The sequence below is a fragment of the Rhinopithecus bieti genome, unplaced genomic scaffold (assembly GCF_001698545.2).
Source record: "Rhinopithecus bieti isolate Rb0 unplaced genomic scaffold, ASM169854v2 scaffold_65226, whole genome shotgun sequence".
NCBI classification, from domain to species: domain Eukaryota; kingdom Metazoa; phylum Chordata; class Mammalia; order Primates; family Cercopithecidae; genus Rhinopithecus; species Rhinopithecus bieti.
In genome coordinates, this window is record NW_016825767.1 from 680,185 (window position 1) to 701,970 (window position 21,786).

A 21,786-nucleotide genomic window follows, 5' to 3' on the forward strand; every position below is an offset into this window, starting at 1 on the left:
AAATAAATAAATAAATAAATAAATAAATAAATAAATAAGAGAACCACCTGCCTCAGCCTCCCAATGTGCAGGGATTACTTGCCTGAGCCACTGTGCCCTGCCTTATATCTTCTTATAAAAAAAAAAAAAAAAAAAAAAAAAAAAAACTACACCATAAAGATGGCTGCAATAGTTGCTCTATTTGAGACATTGCTAGAAAGTTCTTACTTCTGCAGAAAAGTCCTTCAGCAACAGCCTGAATATTATTCTGCCTGAAAGAAAGCCTGCTTCCCAAGTACAACTCATAGCATCTTGGGTGTTCAGTGAGAACTGAATAAAGGAGCCCAACACTCCCTGTCCTAACTCTGTGAGTTTACAATCCAGTGCTTGTTGCTCTTGTAAGCAGAGACTGGGAATAGTAAGTTGATGGCAGAAAGAAAATAAATATTTATTGAGTGTCCTCCATGTGGTCAGCAAAGTACTAAGTTTCACATTTATTATACCATTACACCATTCTTAGAAAAATGTTCCAAATGTTCTACAAATAAGGAGACTGAGGATAAGGGAGGTAAAAATTGAAGATTCATTAGTTGGTAATTGGTATGGCTGGAATCCATCCTCAGGTTTCTCTAGTACTAAAAAATAATTCAGTGTATAATACAATAAGTAATTAAAAATTCATATAGAATTAACTCACATTTTAAAAAAGTCATTTCACAAAATGAATCTTTATATATAGTAGGACATTAAATAGTGTAAGCCAGAAAAATTACATATGGTTTTGCACAGATATCAAATATAATACCAAAACATTAATATTATCTTTTAAATAATTCTTAAACAACAAAACGTCTTTCGAAAGAAAAGACAATTTTCAAATTTGTCTGGCAAACAAGTCTGCCAAAGAGCAAGGTCTTCTGATTTAACTACATCTTTTGTTAAATTTTTTATCCCCAACTTTCATGAAAATTTAGAAGAAAGTATTTCAAAGTCTAGTTTGATATGCAATGTTACAATGACCAAAATGACAGATAAAAAACAGTGGCCAAGCCAAAATAACACCTCACGCTTGTGGGTCCTTTAATGGTGGATCCTCCCCAAATGTATTTATTTCAATTCTTATAATATATAGCTATAGTTGTCAAAGTGTGGTCTTCAGAGTCCTGGGCATCTCTGAGACCCTTTCTGGGGGGTTGTGAGGTCAAAATTATTTTCTTTATACTACTGAGATGTCATTTGTCTTTTTCACCATGTTGAAATATTTACCATTGTACAAAAACAAGGCTGGGTAAAACTGTTGGTGTCAGAGCACAAGCAAAGCAGTGGCCCCAAATGAACCCATAGTCACTGTACTCTTCAGTGACATGCACTTGTAAAGGAAAATACAGTGCAAATTTCACTTAAGTAAGTTATTGATGAAGCAGTAAAATTTGTTTTCTTAAATCTCAATGCCTAAGTACATATTTTTAATATTCTGTGTGACAACATAGGAAAGAAGCATTAAAGTACTTTCCTTGCATTTTGCAAGGAAAATGCTTGAGGAAAAGCATGTGTGATTGAGTTGCAAGCTGAATCAGGTACTTTTTTTGTGAACGACTATTTTTACTTGAATGAACAACTAACAAACTATACTTATTCAGATGTGGGTGTTTGGCAGACATTTTCTCAAAAATTAATAAAGTGAGCCTATCACTGACAATTTTTCTTGTCAACAATATAATTCCAGCTTTCAAGAGAAAATTAGAAGCTTAGAAAATTTGTATTCACCACTATGAGCTTGACAGCTTCCAAAGACTTAGAGACCTTTCTGAAAATGGTGTTGATGCAAATGGATGTGATATTTTTGATGTCATATAATGAAATGTGTCACAAGTGGAAGACCTGCATAACTCAGTGTCCAATATTTTCCAAACAACCAAGGCATACTGATACAATATAATCCATCGGTAAAAGATACATGCGAAGGGCAAATTTGACCAATGGATTTTAATGTAAGAGGATATGAAAAGCTCATTGGTATGGTTTCAGATTCTACATATGTAGAAATTACCACTTGTTGAGTTTTGGTATAGTATAAAAGAATACATACAATTATCTAAAAAGGCTATTAAAATACTTCTTGGCCAGGTTTGGTGGCTCTCACCTGTAATTCTAACAGTTTGAGAGGTCAAGGTGGGAGGATCCCTTGAACCCAGGAGTTTGAGACCCACCTGTGCAACATAGTGAGACCCTGTCTCTACAAATTAGCCAGTTGTGGTGGTATGTGCCTGTAGTCCCAGCTACTTAGAAGACTCAGGTGAGAGGATCGCTTGAACTTGGAGGTCAAGGCTGCAGAAGGCCATGATCATGTCACTGCACTCCAGCCAGGGCAACAGAGTGAGACTGTCTCATAAAATAGAATAGAATAGAATAGAATAGAATAGAATAGAATAGAATAGAATAGAATAGAATAGAATAGAATAGACTAAACTAGACTAGACTAGAATAGAATAGATAGAATAAAATAAAATACTTCTCCTTTTTCCAACTATATAACTGTAATGCCAGATTTTCTTTCACCCAAAACAAACAACATAGTTATGAATTAAAGCAGAAACAGATATAACAATTCAGTTGCTGTCTATTAAGTCAGATATTACAGGAATTTGCAAAAGTGCAAAAAACAGTAATGAAGCAACTGGGTTTTTTAAAAAATGTAAAACTCTTCTCAATAATTATTTGTTTTGAAAATATAGTAATGTTTCACGAAAATATTCTAATTACATTAACTTTTGAGACTATTACTGTTATTTTAAATAAAATTATGAAAAATAATTTTAAAACTTCTGATTCAATGTTCAATAAAGTAAACATTAACAGTTTAAAATGTATTAAGGACTCATAAAATCAATAGCTCTTTGGGGTTCTTAACACATTTTAAGGGTTAAAAGGACTCTTGAGGCCAAAGTGTATGAGAGTCACTGTGCTATAGAAAGAATGTGTGTTCAGTAATTACAATTGACCTTTGAACAAGGCAGACGTTAGGGGTGCCGACCCCCAACACTGTCAAAAATCCAAGTATAACTTCTGAGTCCCCAGGAAAACTTAACTGCTAACAGAGCCTGCTGTTGACTGCATTCCTTACTAATAACATAAATAGCTGACAAGCACATATTTTATATGTCATATGTATTATATACTGTATTCTCACAATAAAGTAAACTAGGGAAATTTTTTTGAGGAAAATCATAAGGAAGAGAAAATATATTTATTATTGATTAAGTGGAAGCAGATCATCACAAAATCTTCATCCTCATTGTCTTTTTGTTGAGCAAGCTGAGGAAAAGGAAGAGGAGGCATTAGTCTTGCTGTCTCAGGGGTGGCAGAGGTGGAGGAAAATCCACATGTAAGTGGGCCTGTGCAGTTCAAGTCCGTGTTGTGCAAGGGTCAATTGTACGTGATAATATGTGACTAAGACTAAATTGTGTTTAGGTATCTGCCTACCATCTTTAAAGTCACTTGCCTAAGGTAGGGCATACAGGCTTTTCGATTTAGCATCTTCTTCAGGAAAAACACTCCTCTGCCATTCTCAGTGCAAGTGGCTGATCCTACTCTCTGGATCCAGAGGAGGTTGGCATGTGTTGCAGAACTTACTAAGCATAGTTCTACATTCCTAAAAAACTGGTTTGGTGGCCCAGACAGGCCAAAAAAGGAATATTTGTATTTACAATTTTGGTTGTGTTGCTAACTGGGGATGCAGCCTGGAGCTGTCTTTGCTAACAACTGTCTTTGCTAACAAGTGGAAAAACAATTACAGTGTAGCCAACATAGATAGCAGGGACAAGTGAAAAAAAATGTGTACTGATAATACTGAACTCTGTAACCAACATGTTTGAAGACAATTGCACCTTTGGCCTTTCTAGTTGGGGAAGCCAAGAACTTCCTCCTATTTAAACTTTTATAAGGGGAATTTATATTATTTGCACTGAAGTGAACCCTAACCAATACAGTATTTGATAGCTGGAAGGGGAGTGTTGTAAATGACAGACCTTAAAATGTGACACTGGATAAGCTGAGGTGAGAGGGGGGACTCCCCCATTCCAGGGAAAAAGGCAAATGCTGTTACTTGACAGCAAAGCAGCCAGTTAAAAGATGCTTAATGTGTATCAGAATTCAAATCATATACAGTCATGTGTTGCTTAACAGCAGGAACAAGTTCTGAGTAATGCATCATTAGGCAATTTTGTCATTGTGGGGACATTCTAGAGTTTACCTATACAAACCTAGATGGTCTTAGCCTACCACACACCTAAGCTATATGGTCTAGCCTATTGCTCCTAGGCTGCTAACCTGTACAGCATGGTATTGCACTGAATACTGTAGGCACCTGTAACACAATGGTTAAGTATTTGTGTATGTAAACATGTCTAAACATAGAAAAGGTACTGTAAAAATACATTATTATAATCTTATGGGACCACCACCTTATATGCAGTCTGTTGTTGACTGAAACATCATTATGCAATGAATGCATGACTTGACTGTAAATGTCAAGTTTTATGGAATCACGGAAAAGATGCCAGAATTTTGGAGGGTGTTGGCTACTTCTTTTAGCCTTCAGTAAGACCATACAGGAAAGGAACAGCTTTCAGTCTAATCTGGCAGTTGCAGAAAGAAAGAGGAAAAGGGACTCTTCCTAAGAGTCATCCTTTCTGCCTGCTCCAGGCACTCCAAAATGGCCAACAGCAGATAACCATTGGCCTTTAGGATGTGTAAATATCTGCCCCATGCTAAATTTAGTACAAGCAGGAAACATAATGAGAAAAGAGATTGGAATCCTGGTCAGCCAGGGATCTGGGTTCCAAACGCCTGCTGCTATACATTCAAAAAGATGAGGTACAACTCTGCTCCAAAAGCCATTCCTAGGAATACCACCACTGAGGGATTAGGATCTATGTGGTTTCAGCCAATTGCCTCCAAGCGTGAGGCCCAAATGGCTAGGGAGAGGTGTAGAGCATGAAGGCTGATTGCTAAGAGGAAGAATCAGCGAGGTTTGGAACCAGGCTAATGGGCCATGACTCCACAAAAGCTCTGGCTTTGTTACCATTGTAGGGAGTATCCAAGAAATTAACAGAGCAACAGTGAACAGATCTGTCAGGAGAGGCTGTGGCATTGCCAGTGAAATGCCAAGCCTCACCAAACAGATCAGAGAATGCCTAACTCGTAGGGCAAATTTTCAGTGCCCAAATCCACACCCACAGGAAGGAGGAACTGAAATGTTCTAGCTTTTAGAACAGGAACTTCCCAGTGTCCATCTGACACATAGCTGTTCAGGACAATAGGAAAGGGAGTTCCTCCCAGAAAGCAGTGAAGGGCCAGCCAGATTCCTGAACAAAGAACTCCCTCCACTGCCAGGTCAGAGAGTCCTTGCTCTCTTTGCCCAGCAGCATGAGATCATTGTGATGAACTTGAGATCAATTTTTAGTGGCTGCCCTTCTCTCCTTTTCCAAATGGAAGCTTTATTGCAGTGATGGCGTTTTCTCTCTACCACTGTGAAGTGGCAGTGCTAAATTTATCCTTTAGCCAGAGGCTGCCAAGCCATGATGAGCTACATTTAGACCCAACCAAAAAAATGTCATAACTTAGAGATTCTGGAATTGAAGTTGAAAGCAGTAACTGGATGAGCCTAAGCATAGTCTCCCTTTAGAGTGAAGGTAGGGAAATTTTTCTGGTAGAGGTATATTTGCATTATATTGGCAAAGGCCACTTTGAGAATTTTATAAATGGAAAGAAGGTTCATATGGATACTGGGCAGCCAAGGGATGGAGACATAATGAGAGGCATAGTTAACCTGTGTTTTTGTTTAGCCCAGAATCTCTTTAGGAGCTTTCTCCCATTCTGAGCCCAAGTGCTTTAGGTGGGGCTCTAAGACTGCCACCATGGAAACCTGGTCAATCAAGTACTGGATTTCTTCATTCATAGTGATTATGTCCAGGGATGATCACATGACCAAAGCCTGGCCAATAAAAGCTCTCCCTGGGTCTTCTGCTGGAGCTATTGAAAAATTAACTTTTGGCCGGGCGCGGTGGCTCAAGCCTGTAATCCCAGCACTTTGGGAGGCCGAGACGGGCGGATCATGAGGTCCACGCGAAGACGGGCTGGCGAGACCCAGTGCCCTGGCTAACCCACGGTGAAGACCCCGCATCAGGCAAAAAAATACAAAAAGCTCAGCCGGGTGGCATGTGGGCCGGGGCCCGCGGTTGAGGGCCCGCCAGGCCTCACCTGCGAGAGGGCCCCTGAGGCGGAGAAATGGCGTGAAGCGGCTGGGAGGCGGAGCTGGAGTTGAGGATGAGACGCGGCCCACTGCCACTCCAGGCCTGGGGGCCGAGGCAGAGCAAGAGCTCGCGTCTCCAAAAAACCAAAAAAAAAAAAAAAAAAAAGAAAAATTACCTTTTTATTTTTTAATTATTTAAGCGCAGAAATGTCACAAGCTGCGCAGTAGGGCGAATGTACCGCTAGCTCAGAACTACTGCTGTCCAGTCTTTTCCCACAATGTAAGGGAGAACCTGCCCCATTAATGCAGCCAACACTGAGTTTAGTAAGCAGAGAAAATGATTTTGAACTTCTAAATCTAGTCATATCTAAAGCTGGACTGATAAACCCTGGTTTTCCAAATTATTTGAGTCAATAAATACAAATTTGTACTGAAACGAAACCGAGTTGGGTTTCTGTCACTTTCACAAGCCAAGTAATCCTAACAGCTAATTAAAATAATTTCTATTTCATTTTAATTCTTTCAAAGAGAAATAATAAAGCTGACACCTAATTTTTTTTTCCTATTTAAAAACTGATGTTGTCCAGGTGCAGTGGCTCATGCCCATAATCCCAGCACTTTGGGAGGCTGAGGAGGGCGAATGACTTGACACCAAGAGTTGGAGGCTAGCCTGGCCAACATGGCAAAACTCCTTCTCTACTCAAAATACAAAAAATTAGCCAGGTATGGTGGCACACGCCTGTAATCCCAGCTGCTCGCGAGGCTGAGGCAGAAGAATTGCTTGAACCCAGGGGGCGGAGGTTGCAGTGAGTCGAGATCATGCCACTGCACTCCAGCCTGGACAACACAGCAAGACTCCATCTCAAAAAAAAAGAAAAAAAAGAAAAAAGCTGCTGTATTTCTGCAGTCCAAGATGTATTTATTTCTTTAACAAACATAACATTTCAGTACAGGAATTATTGATTTAAAAATCTGTGGGGAAAACAAAAAATCACTGTAAACTGAGGTGGCATTAAAAGGTAGCTAAGGTCACAAAGATCTGCATTAGAGGGTAATTCCTCTGGACAAAGTGATGATGAGAACCAACCATTTACTATTTATTATTTGTATCCTACTTATGTTTAAAAAATGTTTGTGTCCCTTTGCAATAGCAATAGGCACTATGTAATAAAACCACTAAAGCAAATTAAAAGCTAAAAGATCCAAATAATAAAGTGAAGGAAGAGGAAGTTGTATTGCAAATCCTAGGCTGAGTCTCCCCACTAGAGACAAATACAAAACTGGTCTCTGAGCTTCTGAAAAGGCAAAGCAAAATGGATGTCAAAAAAGTTCCGTACCATGGCTATCTTCGCTGAAGGAAACATTTCACTAGAAGAGATTACTTGTTTCTATCACTAAAGTTTAAAAATAACTAATTACCTAATTCTTTATACACTAGCCCCATGTAATAAAATTGAGTCTTTAACAGAAGCTTCATAAAAGATGCAGAAATACTCTTTTCACATCTCTTATAGAAAATAAAAAAGGCCATTAATTAAAGCTCAGATGCACTTGTTTAATTGTAAATCCATGAAGACAATTTGGATGCAGACTTGGAAATAAAGAAGCAGACACAGGCTGTTTTTAGTAATGTGGCTTGATATGTGAGCAGATTTTGGAGAATGTATTTCAGAAGAAAGTGTGATGGGGTGGCATGTCTCTTAAGACCACTCTTCCCAATTAACAGTTGTCTCATAAAATCTTGTAAATAAAGGTAACACAGCAAACCACTGGAAACTAAAGACTAAGATCAATCTTAGGAAATTAAGTCTCAAAAGAGGACTGCTGATTAAAGTGATATCTACATGCACTAAAATCCCGTTATATGTGAGCAAAATTTTACAGCGCAGATCAGTCTTGCTTGCTTTTCTTACAAGATGAGGAGTAATAAATACTGTTAAAATGCATAACTAAAAACCTTCAAGATTAAGAGAGTCTTAGAGAAGTGTTAGAGTCCTTAGAGCAAAGACAGGTGCTTTTTAAATTTGATATGTTTTTTCACTCATTTTTTTTCTTTTTTCTTTTCTTTTTTTTTTTGAGATGGAGTTTTGCTCTTGTCGCCCAGGCTGGAGAGCCGTGGTGTGATTTTAGCTCACTGCAATCTCTACCTCCCAGGTTCAAGCGATTCTCCTGCCTCAGCCTCCTGAGTAGCTAGGATTATAGGTGCCCACCATCACACTCAGCTAATTTTTTTGTATTTTTAGTAGAGATGGGGTTTCACTGTGTTGGGCAGGCTAGTATTGAACTCCTGACCTCAGGTGATCCACCTGCCTCGGACTCCCAAAGTGCTGGGATTACAGGCATGAGCCACTGCACTCGGCTGTTTTTTCAATCTTTAACCATAACTTCAGCCCAGGTTCTTGTAACCTGATTGCCGCAAACCACTAGAAGCTACCGGAGAGTCCTAGAACAGAGTCTCCCTCCCAGTCCTCAGAAGAAACCAACCCTGTGCATATCTTGATCTCAGGCTTCTAGTTCCAGAACTGTAAGACAATAAATTTCTATTGGTTAAGCCACCCAATGTGTGGTACTTTGTTATAGCAACCCTAGTAAAATAACAACAACAGCCACATTCACTTGTTTATATACTGTCTACAGCTGTTCTCGTGCAACAACGGCAGAGTTGAGTGGTTGGAACCAAAACCACATAGCCTCAAAGCCTAAAATATTTACTATCTGGCCCTTTACAGAAAATGTGCTGACTGTTGACTTATCTGATGAGTGAGGTAGGGTAAAGGGTCACCAGGCATATGAGGTTTATTCTCCTTGTCTTTCTCCTTTGAGAAGTGTCTGATGATCCTTGCTCAGCCCCTCTGTCTTCCACACAGGCTGACTCACCTGGGATCACTGAGTTCTATTTGGGATAAAAGTAGAAGAAAAGAAGAAGACACTTTGGGTCTGAGGCGTGGTCTCCAATTTAGCTTTATCAGCAATGAAGTGTTTATTTTCTCTCTTCCTGATAGCTATACATATTTCTCAATTGAATTAAAATCTGGGAGGAGAGACATATGTGATTCATTGGCTTCCATGAACCTCAACTTCTTCCTCCTCATAGTATGAAGGTGTTGGAAATCTTATTTCCCTCTTGAAGTTTTCCCAAAAAGGAAGTGAGTGCTGATTTGTTTTTAACCTGGCCATATCCTCTCTGAAGATGCAATTCTCATGACTAATTTTTAAATTCTGTATCACATAAAACTATTATACTTGCACTCATGCTCACAAAGGTTAGATTTTTTTTCATGCTATATCATTATGAGTCTCTGTGTATGCTTCTGTAGCATAAATCTAAATTACTATAACCTTTCTTAGATTATGAGCTTCTGAGCAGATTTTTGTTCAACTTGCATTCTGGCTTTTTTAATAGCAACACAGTGCTATGCTGTTAATATGTTTCCCCCATTAATAATGAAGGCCCCACTAATCCACTGCTAACAACTTTATTCATGTAACGTAACAAGGAAGAGAATTTTCAAGATGAAAAAGACACTGATAATAAATAACAGCTTTGTAGATTGAGAGAAAAATATTTTAACCTCTAATAAAATATATCTAGAAATATGCCTGAGAAAGTCAGCCTCTAATCTGTCACCTGCAGTTTGTAATTCACTAAGTTAACCCATTGATATTTATGGAAAATACCCATTACACACGTGATTCTCTCTCACATCCTTAGATGGAGGGGCATGGAAGATAATAAGATTAAATAAACAGTTGGGAGAAGACCTTGACATTCAGGCAGAAAAATCTGGCTGTGATTCAGTAGATGTTCACAAAGTGAACTGCACTCGGCTGTTTTTTCAATCTTTAACCATAACTTCAGCCCAGGTTCTTGTAACCTGATTGCCGCAAACCACTAGAAGCTACCGGAGAGTCCTAGAACAGAGTCTCCCTCCCAGTCCTCAGAAGAAACCAACCCTGTGCATATCTTGATCTCAGGCTTCTAGTTCCAGAACTGTAAGACAATAAATTTCTATTGGTTAAGCCACCCAATGTGTGGTACTTTGTTATAGCAACCCTAGTAAAATAACAACAACAGCCACATTCACTTGTTTATATACTGTCTACAGCTGTTCTCGTGCAACAACGGCAGAGTTGAGTGGTTGGAACCAAAACCACATAGCCTCAAAGCCTAAAATATTTACTATCTGGCCCTTTACAGAAAATGTGCTGACTGTTGACTTATCTGATGAGTGAGGTAGGGTAAAGGGTCACCAGGCATATGAGGTTTATTCTCCTTGTCTTTCTCCTTTGAGAAGTGTCTGATGATCCTTGCTCAGCCCCTCTGTCTTCCACACAGGCTGACTCACCTGGGATCACTGAGTTCTATTTGGGATAAAAGTAGAAGAAAAGAAGAAGACACTTTGGGTCTGAGGCGTGGTCTCCAATTTAGCTTTATCAGCAATGAAGTGTTTATTTTCTCTCTTCCTGATAGCTATACATATTTCTCAATTGAATTAAAATCTGGGAGGAGAGACATATGTGATTCATTGGCTTCCATGAACCTCAACTTCTTCCTCCTCATAGTATGAAGGTGTTGGAAATCTTATTTCCCTCTTGAAGTTTTCCCAAAAGGAAGTGAGTGCTGATTTGTTTTAACCTGGCCATATCCTCTCTGAAGATGCAATTCTCATGACTAATTTTAAATTCTGTATCACATAAAACTATTATACTTGCACTCATGCTCACAAAGGTTAGATTTTTTTTCATGCTATATCATTATGAGTCTCTGTGTATGCTTCTGTAGCATAAATCTAAATTACTATAACCTTTCTTAGATTATGAGCTTCTGAGCAGATTTTGTTCAACTTGCATTCTGGCTTTTTTAATAGCAACACAGTGCTATGCTGTTAATATGTTTCCCCATTAATAATGAAGGCCCCACTAATCCACTGCTAACAACTTTATTCATGTAACGTAACAAGGAAGAGAATTTTCAAGATGAAAAGACACTGATAATAAATAACAGCTTTGTAGATTGAGAGAAAATATTTTAACCTCTAATAAAATATATCTAGAAATATGCCTGAGAAAGTCAGCCTCTAATCTGTCACCTGCAGTTTGTAATTCACTAAGTTAACCCATTGATATTTATGGAAAATACCCATTACACACGTGATTCTCTCTCACATCCTTAGATGGAGGGGCATGGAAGATAATAAGATTAAATAAACAGTTGGGAGAAGACCTTGACATTCAGGCAGAAAATCTGGCTGTGATTCAGTAGATGTTCACAAAGTGAACTGCACTCGGCTGTTTTTTCAATCTTTAACCATAACTTCAGCCCAGGTTCTTGTAACCTGATTGCCGCAAACCACTAGAAGCTACCGGAGAGTCCTAGAACAGAGTCTCCCTCCCAGTCCTCAGAAGAAACCAACCCTGTGCATATCTTGATCTCAGGCTTCTAGTTCCAGAACTGTAAGACAATAAATTTCTATTGGTTAAGCCACCCAATGTGTGGTACTTTGTTATAGCAACCCTAGTAAAATAATAACAACAGCCACATTCACTTGTTTATATACTGTCTACAGCTGTTCTCGTGCAACAACGGCAGAGCTGAGTGGTTGGAACCAAAACACAGTGTTTGGGAGGAATTGTAGAAGTCTTAGCTTAATGATCTAAATGAGAGATGTGTCTGGCTTGTGGGAAGGAGGAGCAGGGTAGGCCCAGCAGGGTCTGTTTGCTTGAGGGATCTAAAGATACTCAGGGAAATAACTCATCCAAAGGAAGGACAGCCATGGGGTGCTGCTGGAGGAATTGTTGGGCTTGTTACCTAGTTATCTAGTTACCAGTTGCATCTCACTCAGCCTCTGTGTACTGCTCAGGGAGAGAGGGTGGCGGTCAAAAGTGAGTAAAAGTCAAAAGAGCTGTTTCCTTAAAGACTCTGTTGAGGGCAGTGTTTCACAGTAGGTGCCACAGTGGAGGCTGGAGGGTAGGGCGGGGCCAAGGGCACGTTCCTACTCGGCAGTTACCTTTGCAGCTGCATGCTAGAACAGCCTCTGGCTAGACTAGGCAAGTGAGAGAGCAAAACACAGAGGCAGTATCAGGATCTTTGGAGGGCTTCAGCTGCACCACAATATGGACACTGACAGATGATACCATCGATGCCAAACAGTCATAACAAATAAAAAAGGAGCCTGCCATGATGCAGCCTACAAATCCAAGTTTTAGACATATGTGGACCTCTTCCTGGACACCCCATTCCCACCAAGATTCCTAGGGAGAAAAAGAGACCAAGGCTTCTAGAACTGGTGGGCAGAAATTGTAGATGGAGTTTGAATAAATGGGAGTGGAGCCTTGGAAAGTGTGTGGTTTTACAATTACTGCTTCCAGGTGATGTGGCCTGGAAAATACCACTTACAAAGATGTAGAAGAGGAGGTGATGTAAAGGCCAAAGTAGTAGATGCTGGATGTGTTAAATATCAGCTGCGTGACCTTGGCCAAATTGTTCAAACGTTCTGGCTTCAGTTCCTATATCAAAAAAGTGGAATCTTTCAAATGCCCTCACAAGGTTGTAGTAAAGCTCAGATGTGGGAGAAAACCCTTTACTTTAATGAAGAGTTATTATTATAATTACATGGAGTATTGCAGAGCAGGCTATTTATAAAAGGTTCTGAGTGCACCGATTTACAAGATATGCTGCCAAATAATTCAACTGTCTTCTGGTGTAAAAATGTTTTTGTGTCTTCCTAAGCCATTTCCCAAGAAAGTAATTTTTTCTCACATAAACAATTGTCTCAGCAAAACCTAGAGCCTCTTGAAATGACTGATTTTAGGAGCAACCGCGTTGTCTGCGTCCTCCAAGGAGACACAACAGGGAAAGTGCAGAGATAGCCGGCACAGGAGAAATGAAGGACAGGAAAGCCTTTGGGGCATTAGAAAGTGGGGACCATAAAAATCTTGGCCTTATTTTAACATTTCTCAGAATATAGAAGAGTCAGTGTATGAGCTTGTTGGTAGTGATGGTTCTACTGGGAAATCTTAACTTTAAATTGCTTGCCAATCTTTATTTTGCGTGTCCAAGAAGAACCATTTATCACTTTTATGAAGCCACTGAAAGCCCACGGTGAGGGAAAAAACTAATTATTGAGCAGTACATGTCCTCACACTAAATACATAATGAGAGTAATGGGCTGAAGGCTGTAGAGATGGGTAGTAAATGTTTTGATAAAACAAATCTAAGATGCTCCTGACAGACAGCCCTTCCTCATCTCCACTAATTCTCAAGTTACTGACAATTAGCAATGCTCTGTGATGATGGATTTTATCTGATAGCTCATCTCCACAGTATAGCCTTTCGTTAGCCAATGACAGTAACCCAGGTATGCATATGACTTTCACTCTTAGCAAAGCACTTTTTATATCTATATATACACATATATATACACACACACATATATGTTAACTTTGTATATATAACACTCTCATAAGTGATATATAATGTATATATACTATATAATGTATATATAATTCATATATATGAATGTATATATTTATGTCATAATATATATTAATCATCTAGAATTCATTATAATTCATAATATAATGAATTATACATAATTTCATATATAGTTGAAATTTCATATATAGTTGGGTTATTACTGAAACCCAGGGCAGTAATTAAGCATATCAGTTTCAGCTGTTTTTCTTACTTACCTTAAGAATACTGAGAACATTTTTTAATGAATTCCACCATCATATTTTAATTCAGAGTAACAAAACGTATCCCCTTACATGCACCTGAAGCCTACTAAGTAAACTCTATCCTGGTCAAATAAATCTTCCTTTGCCAGGCTATTTCTTGGGATTCCATATCCAAAGTTAATTTGCTTAATTTTTTCTCATTATTCTTTTTAATGCTCTCTGACTTAAATTCTGCAAGATTATCTATTTATTGGTTAAAAAATAACAAATGGCTTTGGTCATCATAAAGTCCTTCCTCTTGGATTACCACCGAGAGCTTCTCTGTCCACGGCCCACAAATGCCTCCTGAGCTCTTGGGATGTGGCTAGTCCAAATTGAGATGTGCCATAAGTGTAAAATACAAATCAGATTTTGAGGACTTAGAACCCCCCCAAGAAAGTTATGTATTGGGCCAGGCATGGTGCCTCATGCCTGTAATCCCAGCACTTTGGGAGGCTGAGGGGCAAGGATCACTTGAGCCCAGCAGTTCAAGGTTGTAGTGAGCTGTGATTGCAACACCGTACTCCAGCCTGCGCAACAGAGCAAGACCTTGTCTCAAAAAAAAAAAAAAAAAAAAAGGAAGAAGAAAAAAAGTAATATGTTAGTAATTTTTGTGTGCTGATTACATGTCAAAAATGGTAAGATTTAGGATATACTGTTTTCAATAAAATATACTATTAAAATTAATTATACCTGTTCCTTTTACTTTTTTTTAAGTGGCTGCTAAAATATTTTCAATTACCTATGGGGCTCAGTTTGATGGGCAATGCTGAGCTTTCAACTTTGCATCCTAGGTCTTCATCACAATGCTCCTCCCACCCTATTCAAGCTCATCCTGCCCTCTTTTTTTGTCCCATGTGCATTAACATCACCACTGAACAGCTAAAACCCAATTCCTTTTGCCTACCTCTACCTCAACCAAAGAAGAGTTCCCTGGCCCTCATTTGTTGGAGGAGAGATGTAAGAACTTGATGCTACTCATATAGCAAGTATGCTGGTACTGAAGTTATTCCATTAGAAATTTTTAAAAATTGTTTTCCTTATTCCTAAAATGATGTCTGAAGACTTAAACCAAAGTTGGCAGAACAGGGGCAGAATATTCACAGATGTTCCTACTTGCCCTGAAGGCAGAATTGACTTTCTGGAAAAATTACATTCAGTAAGACAGTTCTACATGGAGTGAAACAAATTTAATCCTGATATTCAAGGGAATGCATAAAGGTTCCTCCAACAATGTGGAGTTTATAAAAATGGATGGCCAAACCGGTTGTGTTTTTCTTGAAGGAAGTTCATAGGCAGTATCAATCCAGCCCAAGGGAGCAACGGGGCTGGATATTTTCCAAGCGTTTGCCATCAACAGCTGGACTTACTCTCTCAATTGTGCTTTGCCATTCTTTTTACACTTCTGATATTTTTCGGACAAATAAATCCATACACAGACACATTTATAACAAACCATTGTCAATCCATGATGTATACAAACCTGCCTCACAATAACCAGACTGTACAGAGCACCGCCTGCCCTGTCTCTGTGTCCTGTCTACCTACTGGCTACTCCCTGCCGCACTCTTTCTCCATCCTCTACATCTGCTTCTGGGACTCATTATTTAAAAACAACAACAACAACAACAAACAACAACAACAATCTTGAAGCTTTTAGAGAATCAATGAGACTAGAAGTTGGGGGCAGGAAAAAAAGGCTCTGAAAAAGCAGAAACAACCTCCAGGAGCACAGAGTTCTAGACAGGGCTAGTTGACCTGTGTTGTGCCTGTTTCTGAACCAGCTTCTTGTGCATTACTTGGTTTGCTTTTATTTCACTGTTACACTGCCAAAATTACCCCCATCCCAGATTTATTTGAGCTAAGAGAGGATCTTTTAAAAATGCAGATACTTCTGAGAGTGTTAAAGTATAAATTTATCCATCGAACTGCCCTTCTGCTTTGGACTCACTGCTTGTCTTCCTCAGCAGTAAGGACAGTAATCTAATTTCAACATGAAGGGTTACAAAGCCGTCTACCTGTGGCTACTCCTGAAATCCATCAAGATAACATTTTAGCAGCTCAAAAAGCTGTGCCAAACTGCTTCTCAAGTTTTCTCCAGCAAAATGACTTGAAAACTAAAAAGATTCAGGAGACCTCATTTTTGTTACGCCAATGTGGAAGGTGAGGTGGGACACCAATTTACGATCCTGTAGTCTCAACCATGGAGAAGGCAATTTCCCAAGAGGTGACAGCTGTTTGGGGAGGGTGGGGAAGGTGATAGTGCTGAGTAGAGGCAAGTGGCAGAGTTTGCTAACTCACCTGTCACACTCACTCTCCAGGAACAGCTGTGTAATCACTAAAGAACCTGAACTTCAAGATGCTGATATTTATGGCCAAAATTCACAGACACTTCTGCACTTTGCATATCTTGATAGAGACTTTTCTGGATATTTAAAGTCTGTAGGACCCTGCTATTTGTGTATGAACCAAATCTATTTCTACCACCTGGTCAGATCCTCCTGCCCATGAGCTAAGCCATTCCAATGGGTCCTGTCTTCCATGAGTCATGTAATGTCAAGGCACATGATGACAAAGATTCTCTACTTAACCAAACATCTAAACCTTCTCCTAGGCCCATCTGAGCACTTTAGCAAGAACCCTGCTAAGTCACCCGAACAAGCCTGCATACCTGATGCCCCTCAATATCTGATGAGGTTCATCATGTATCACCAGCCCCCAGGTGATGATGTCTGATTACCCTGCCCTGTCTTCAGCAAGAATCCTCTTAGGTGGGTTTAGGCAGACTCCCACTCCTGTTGATGCTATTTCCTCTTGGTAATTTTTTTCCTTTTTCCTCCCTTCTTTCCTTCCTTCCTTTTTTCTTTCCTTTTCTTTTTTTTTTTTAAAAGATGGAGTTTCACCATGTTGGTCAGGCTGGTCTTGAACTCCTGACCTCAAGTGATCCACCCACCTCAGCCTCCCAAGTGCTGAGATTACAGGTGTACGCCCAGCTGGTAATTTTTTTTTATCCACTGGCCTCCACCCTCCTCCTTGGCTATAAATTCCAACTTGCTCATGCTGCATTTAGAGTTGAACCCAATCTCTTCCCCACTGCAAAATCTCCTTACTGTGATTCCTATACCTATCTTGAAGTGCTTTAACAAGTGTTGTTAAATAATTTTATAAGCAATGAACAACTTAAAATGCCACAGAAAACATCATAGATAGTTAATCCCTTAATCTCTGTTTCAACTTCATAACACAGAAAATCCACAGTGGAGAGACCTTGAAACATTAGGAAATCATTATTTCTCCCATCTTTTTGTAAGAGATGAGGTATTTGTAATATTTCCAAACCCTGCATAGAGCCAACTCAACACAAAAACAGCAATTCTTGAAGGACTACACAGAGAAGGCACTCCATAAATATTTGCAGGCCAACTTGTTCAAATGTGTTTTTAGAGCACTGCAAAATGTATATCTTGCTTTACTTGTAAATGTGTATTTTCTCTAAATATCCTCTTCTCATAGATATCCAATCATTTTCAGTTGCCATCTGGTGCATAACTTCTGGCACAGGTGTGGGCTGCCCAGGTCTGCAGAGTGGAGAATTTATTACAAGAGTCAATGCTGCTATCCATTCAAGACAAAGGAAACGTGTGATCAGTAAAGGCTATAAAACAAACCAGAATGAAAGCCTTGAATTTTTCAGAAATGCCATGTTTAAAAGTACTTCTTTAATAATTCAGAGGAGAAATATGTCTGGCTGGTAGCTGGGGTGATTTCATGGGTGGATATATCTAGTCAGGGCCTAAAGAATGCAGTGACCACATGCAGTTGTGACTGCATATTTTCACCCACACAACTGGGCTGTGTTCCTGAGACAGATGCTGTTTTACACAGACATGGCTTAGTAGGTATTAGTTCTGGCAAATAGTCCCCAAAGCTGCAGAAGACGTAAGGACCTAAATAGCCTAGAATAGTTCATCATAATTTAATCATAAAAACAGTATAAAGTACTGTGTTTTATTCTCCAAGATGTTACTTTTCTTTTCAAACAATAATGGCCAGTCTGTCTTCCATCTGCTGGACCACTGTGTACATTCAGTTTGCCCCTCGGGTAGTGCTGCCTCAGCCTGGTGGTCAAAGTCATTCTGCCTTCCCCACAGCTGCTGCCCTGAGGATTTGCTTCACATACACTTCTGATCCCTTTGTTCCTACAAAAATCCTTGGAACTTCCCCACTGTGCATCCCAAGCAGGGATCCATGTGATTGTCATGCAGGAAATAATGGAGAGGAAGAAGCAACATGAGGCAGGAGACCGCCCACGCCCCCACCACCGGAGGCTTCTCTTCTCCCGTATTTCCATAGCTACCTCTTTTCCAGCTAAAGGACAGGCTCATCTGCCAAATCTCTAGCCCCTGCACTGTCTCAACTCTTACAAAGCCTCCAGATATTCCTTCAGTCTTACTTAGTTTCTCTAATTAGAGTCTAGGAAGTTCACTGAACACAGGTAGCCTCTAAAGGATAGATAAGCATTACTCAGGACCCATCACCTACCCGTCTCATCTCCAACCAACGCACATTCCTAGCCCCATGGGAACACTGACTCGACCTGGGAGAGCCTATGCCCTCAGTATTTGCCAGGAACAGAGAGTCACTTGTTTGGCAGTCAGGCCTAGATTCAGAAATGAGCATGTGTTCCTCAGACATGTTCTACAGGGCAGTGAATTTTACACATCAGGTAATTTATGGCTGAAACAGGGTTATGCGCAAAACTAAGAAAATAATGTCAGATAAATGAAGGTACACTGTATTGAAGAATTTGTTTTCTATCTTGACAGAAATTCAGCCAGCGGCAAGTGTTCTCTGTGGGAGCTTCTGAGTTCATGATAGTTGAAAGAATTAGAAGTGAGTTGACTCTTTAGAAGTTGTTCTCTAGAATAGGAAAACAGCAAGGGAAACAATCTATTGTCCATCTCCTTAAAGACTCACAGCTAGAACAGCATCAAATGGGTTCCTCTGCCACATGGGCCCCAGCTTACACACTGCCTGTTTACAAGTTGCCATCTTGGAAGGAATGCCTGTGATAGTGGTAGTGAAAGCAGATAATAGAAAAAGATGTTCACAGGATAGGTAGATGTCAGTATTAACACCTGAGGATATATATTTCTCCTCTCCACTCTCTGTGCCACTAAGAATTGACAGATTATGATTTTGTGAATGGACCAGAAAATTAAATATTCCCTATTTTTTTACACAATAATTTACAAAGTTATTCTGTCCCTATCACGAATGAGCTAATTTGGAAATAAATTATCTGCCGAAGGATAATTAAGAGCTTACTATAAAAACAAAGAAACAAGATGAAAGAAAAAAATACTCTTAGGAAAGCAGCTCAGGCAAGTCCCAAATGCCTCTTGAATAAATTACGTTCCCTTCAGAGGCAATAGGCAATGAATTACAGCATTAAACTAAAGATAATGGCTTTCTCCTTTCTAACTTTCATTGTTAATTTTTAAGAAAATCAATAAATATCTAATAAATACTTTCTTCTTGGGCTGAGGAATGTTCCAACTAGGAAGTCTTGTGTAGAAGTTTAATACTATTTATCAGGCATTCTTTACCAAAAAGAAACAAAATGTGGATGACAGTAAATATAATTAAGATGTGCTATTTTTTTCTTTTTTTAATTGAAAGCAATGCTTTTAAAAAATAAACTTCACTTTTTAGAGCAGTTTTAGGTTCACAGCAAAATTAAGAGCATGGTACATACATTTCCCATATGGCACCTGCTCCACACATGCACAGCACCCCCATCATCAACATGGCCCATTGTACTCTGGAGTGGTACATTTGTTACAAATGATGACCCTCCACTGACGCATCATTATTAACAAAGCCCATAGTGTACAGTAGGGCTCACTGTTGGTGTTGTATATTCTATTGTAATTCATTTTGACAAATATAGAATGACATGTATTCACCATTATAGTATCATACATAGTAGTTTCATTCCCCCCAAAATCTTCCATGTTCTGCCTATTTCTCCTTCTTTCCACCTAACACCAGCACCCGCGGATTTTTTACTGTCTTCTTAATTTTGCCTTTTTCATGTATTAATAGTTGAAATTATACAGTATGTAGCCTTATTTCACTTGGTAGTATGCATTACCTTTTTATAAAGGCATTACAAAAGCTCCCTTGTGTATCGGTAGTGACAGACAGCATGAAGACCCGGACTTGAGTACTGGTTTTGCCTCCTTGGGCAAGTCACCTACCTTTGCTAGGCCTTGGTCTTCTCATTTGTAAATTCAGCATGACATGAATAGCTACCTGGGTAACTTTGCCATGTTGTGAAGATCAGGTTTCTTCTCTAGAAAATTAAGGTAGTCATGCCTTGTAGGGCTGTTGTAAGGATGAAATAGGCAATGTGCATGAAGAGCTTAGCATTGTGCATGGAACATATTCCATGTTCAATCACGGCAGTTAACAATGTTATTTTATTTTCACGTGTGCTGAATATTTTCCATTTGACCATCTGAAACTACTCTCTGCTTTTTTCCACCTTTTCCTGTGGGGCACAGTTTCTAAAGAATGGATCAGCTGAGCTCCTTTCCTCCTGACTTCTCTATGGGTTCAGCCAGCAGGAGGTCCCAGGAGGAGATTAGAAGATGGGAAGAGGAAGAAACTGGGTATTTATTCCCTGAGCCTCTTCCCTGCAGGCAGAAGTTTGGCTGTGGCTGTATTTCTCTGTGAAGGTCAAAGATCTTGCTGAGTCACCAACACTTTAGAATTGTTGATTTACCTTAACCCTGCCCATATCTTGCTGAGTAATTTCTTAAATTATCCCTTTCTAGGCAATTTTAAAAGTTTCTCTTGTTTACTGTCAGGATGACACATGATGTTTGGCTTTCATATTTATTCGTAAAATTATTATTCCTTTTTTTTTTTTTTTTTTTGAGATGGAGTCTTGCTCTGTCACCCAGGCTGGAGTGCAGTGGCACAATCTCAGCTCACTGCAAGCTCTGCCTCCTGGGTTCACGCCATTCTCCTGCCTCAGCCTCCCGAGTAGCTGGGACTACAGGTGCCCGCCACCACGCCCGGCAAATTTTGTATTTTAGTAGAGACGGGGTTTCACTGCGTTAGCCAGGATGGTCTTGATCTTCTGACCTCGTGATCTGCCCGCCTCAGCCTCCCACTGTCCTGGGATTACAGGCGTGAGCCACTGTGCCCGGCCCTATTACTACTTTTTTCCATTGTAAAGCAGGCAAGGCATCATAAAATCAAGAACTATAAGCAACTGTATACAATCTTGCAAATTATTACTTAAAAATCCTTCTATATCTAACACTGGTCAGGACTTATGAAGGTCTACTTTCAGATTCAATTTTAAAAGTGAAAAAAAATTTAAAAGATTCAAAAAAGTTATAAATATAATGAAAAGTTGTAAAATGTCTATAGGAAAGGTTGGTCAACTTTTTCTTCATTAAAACTATACCTCAAAATGCAGCAGCAACAACAACAAAGCTCTATATTATTTTCAGCTTGGTAGAACAAAGGGAATTTTCTAAACAAAATGGATTGAATGTTAGTAGCTAATGTTTTCTAGATGTGATTCCCACTCTTAGGCCTCTTCTCTGGATCTCTGAACAGTGGGAGACAGACTAACCCAACAGGGAGACTTTTTAAACATAGTTCAAGGAAATTTGCATTTGCAGCGTAAACTTTTACTAAAAATGAAGAGATGAATTGAAGTGTGTACAATCCACTGGCATGATTACAATGGACTAACCGTTTTACCTTCAGCAAAAGCTTTTTTTTTTTGTAATTTTATAAATATTAACAACTAT

At 39.3% G+C, this 21,786-nt stretch overlaps 1 protein-coding gene across 1 annotated transcript in view; it reads right to left on the minus strand.

Annotated features, from left to right (window-relative positions):
* STARD13 (StAR related lipid transfer domain containing 13) overlaps window positions 1–21,786 on the minus strand; it is a 570,036-nt gene that overhangs the window by 406,035 nt on the left and 142,215 nt on the right. The window lies entirely within an intron of this gene.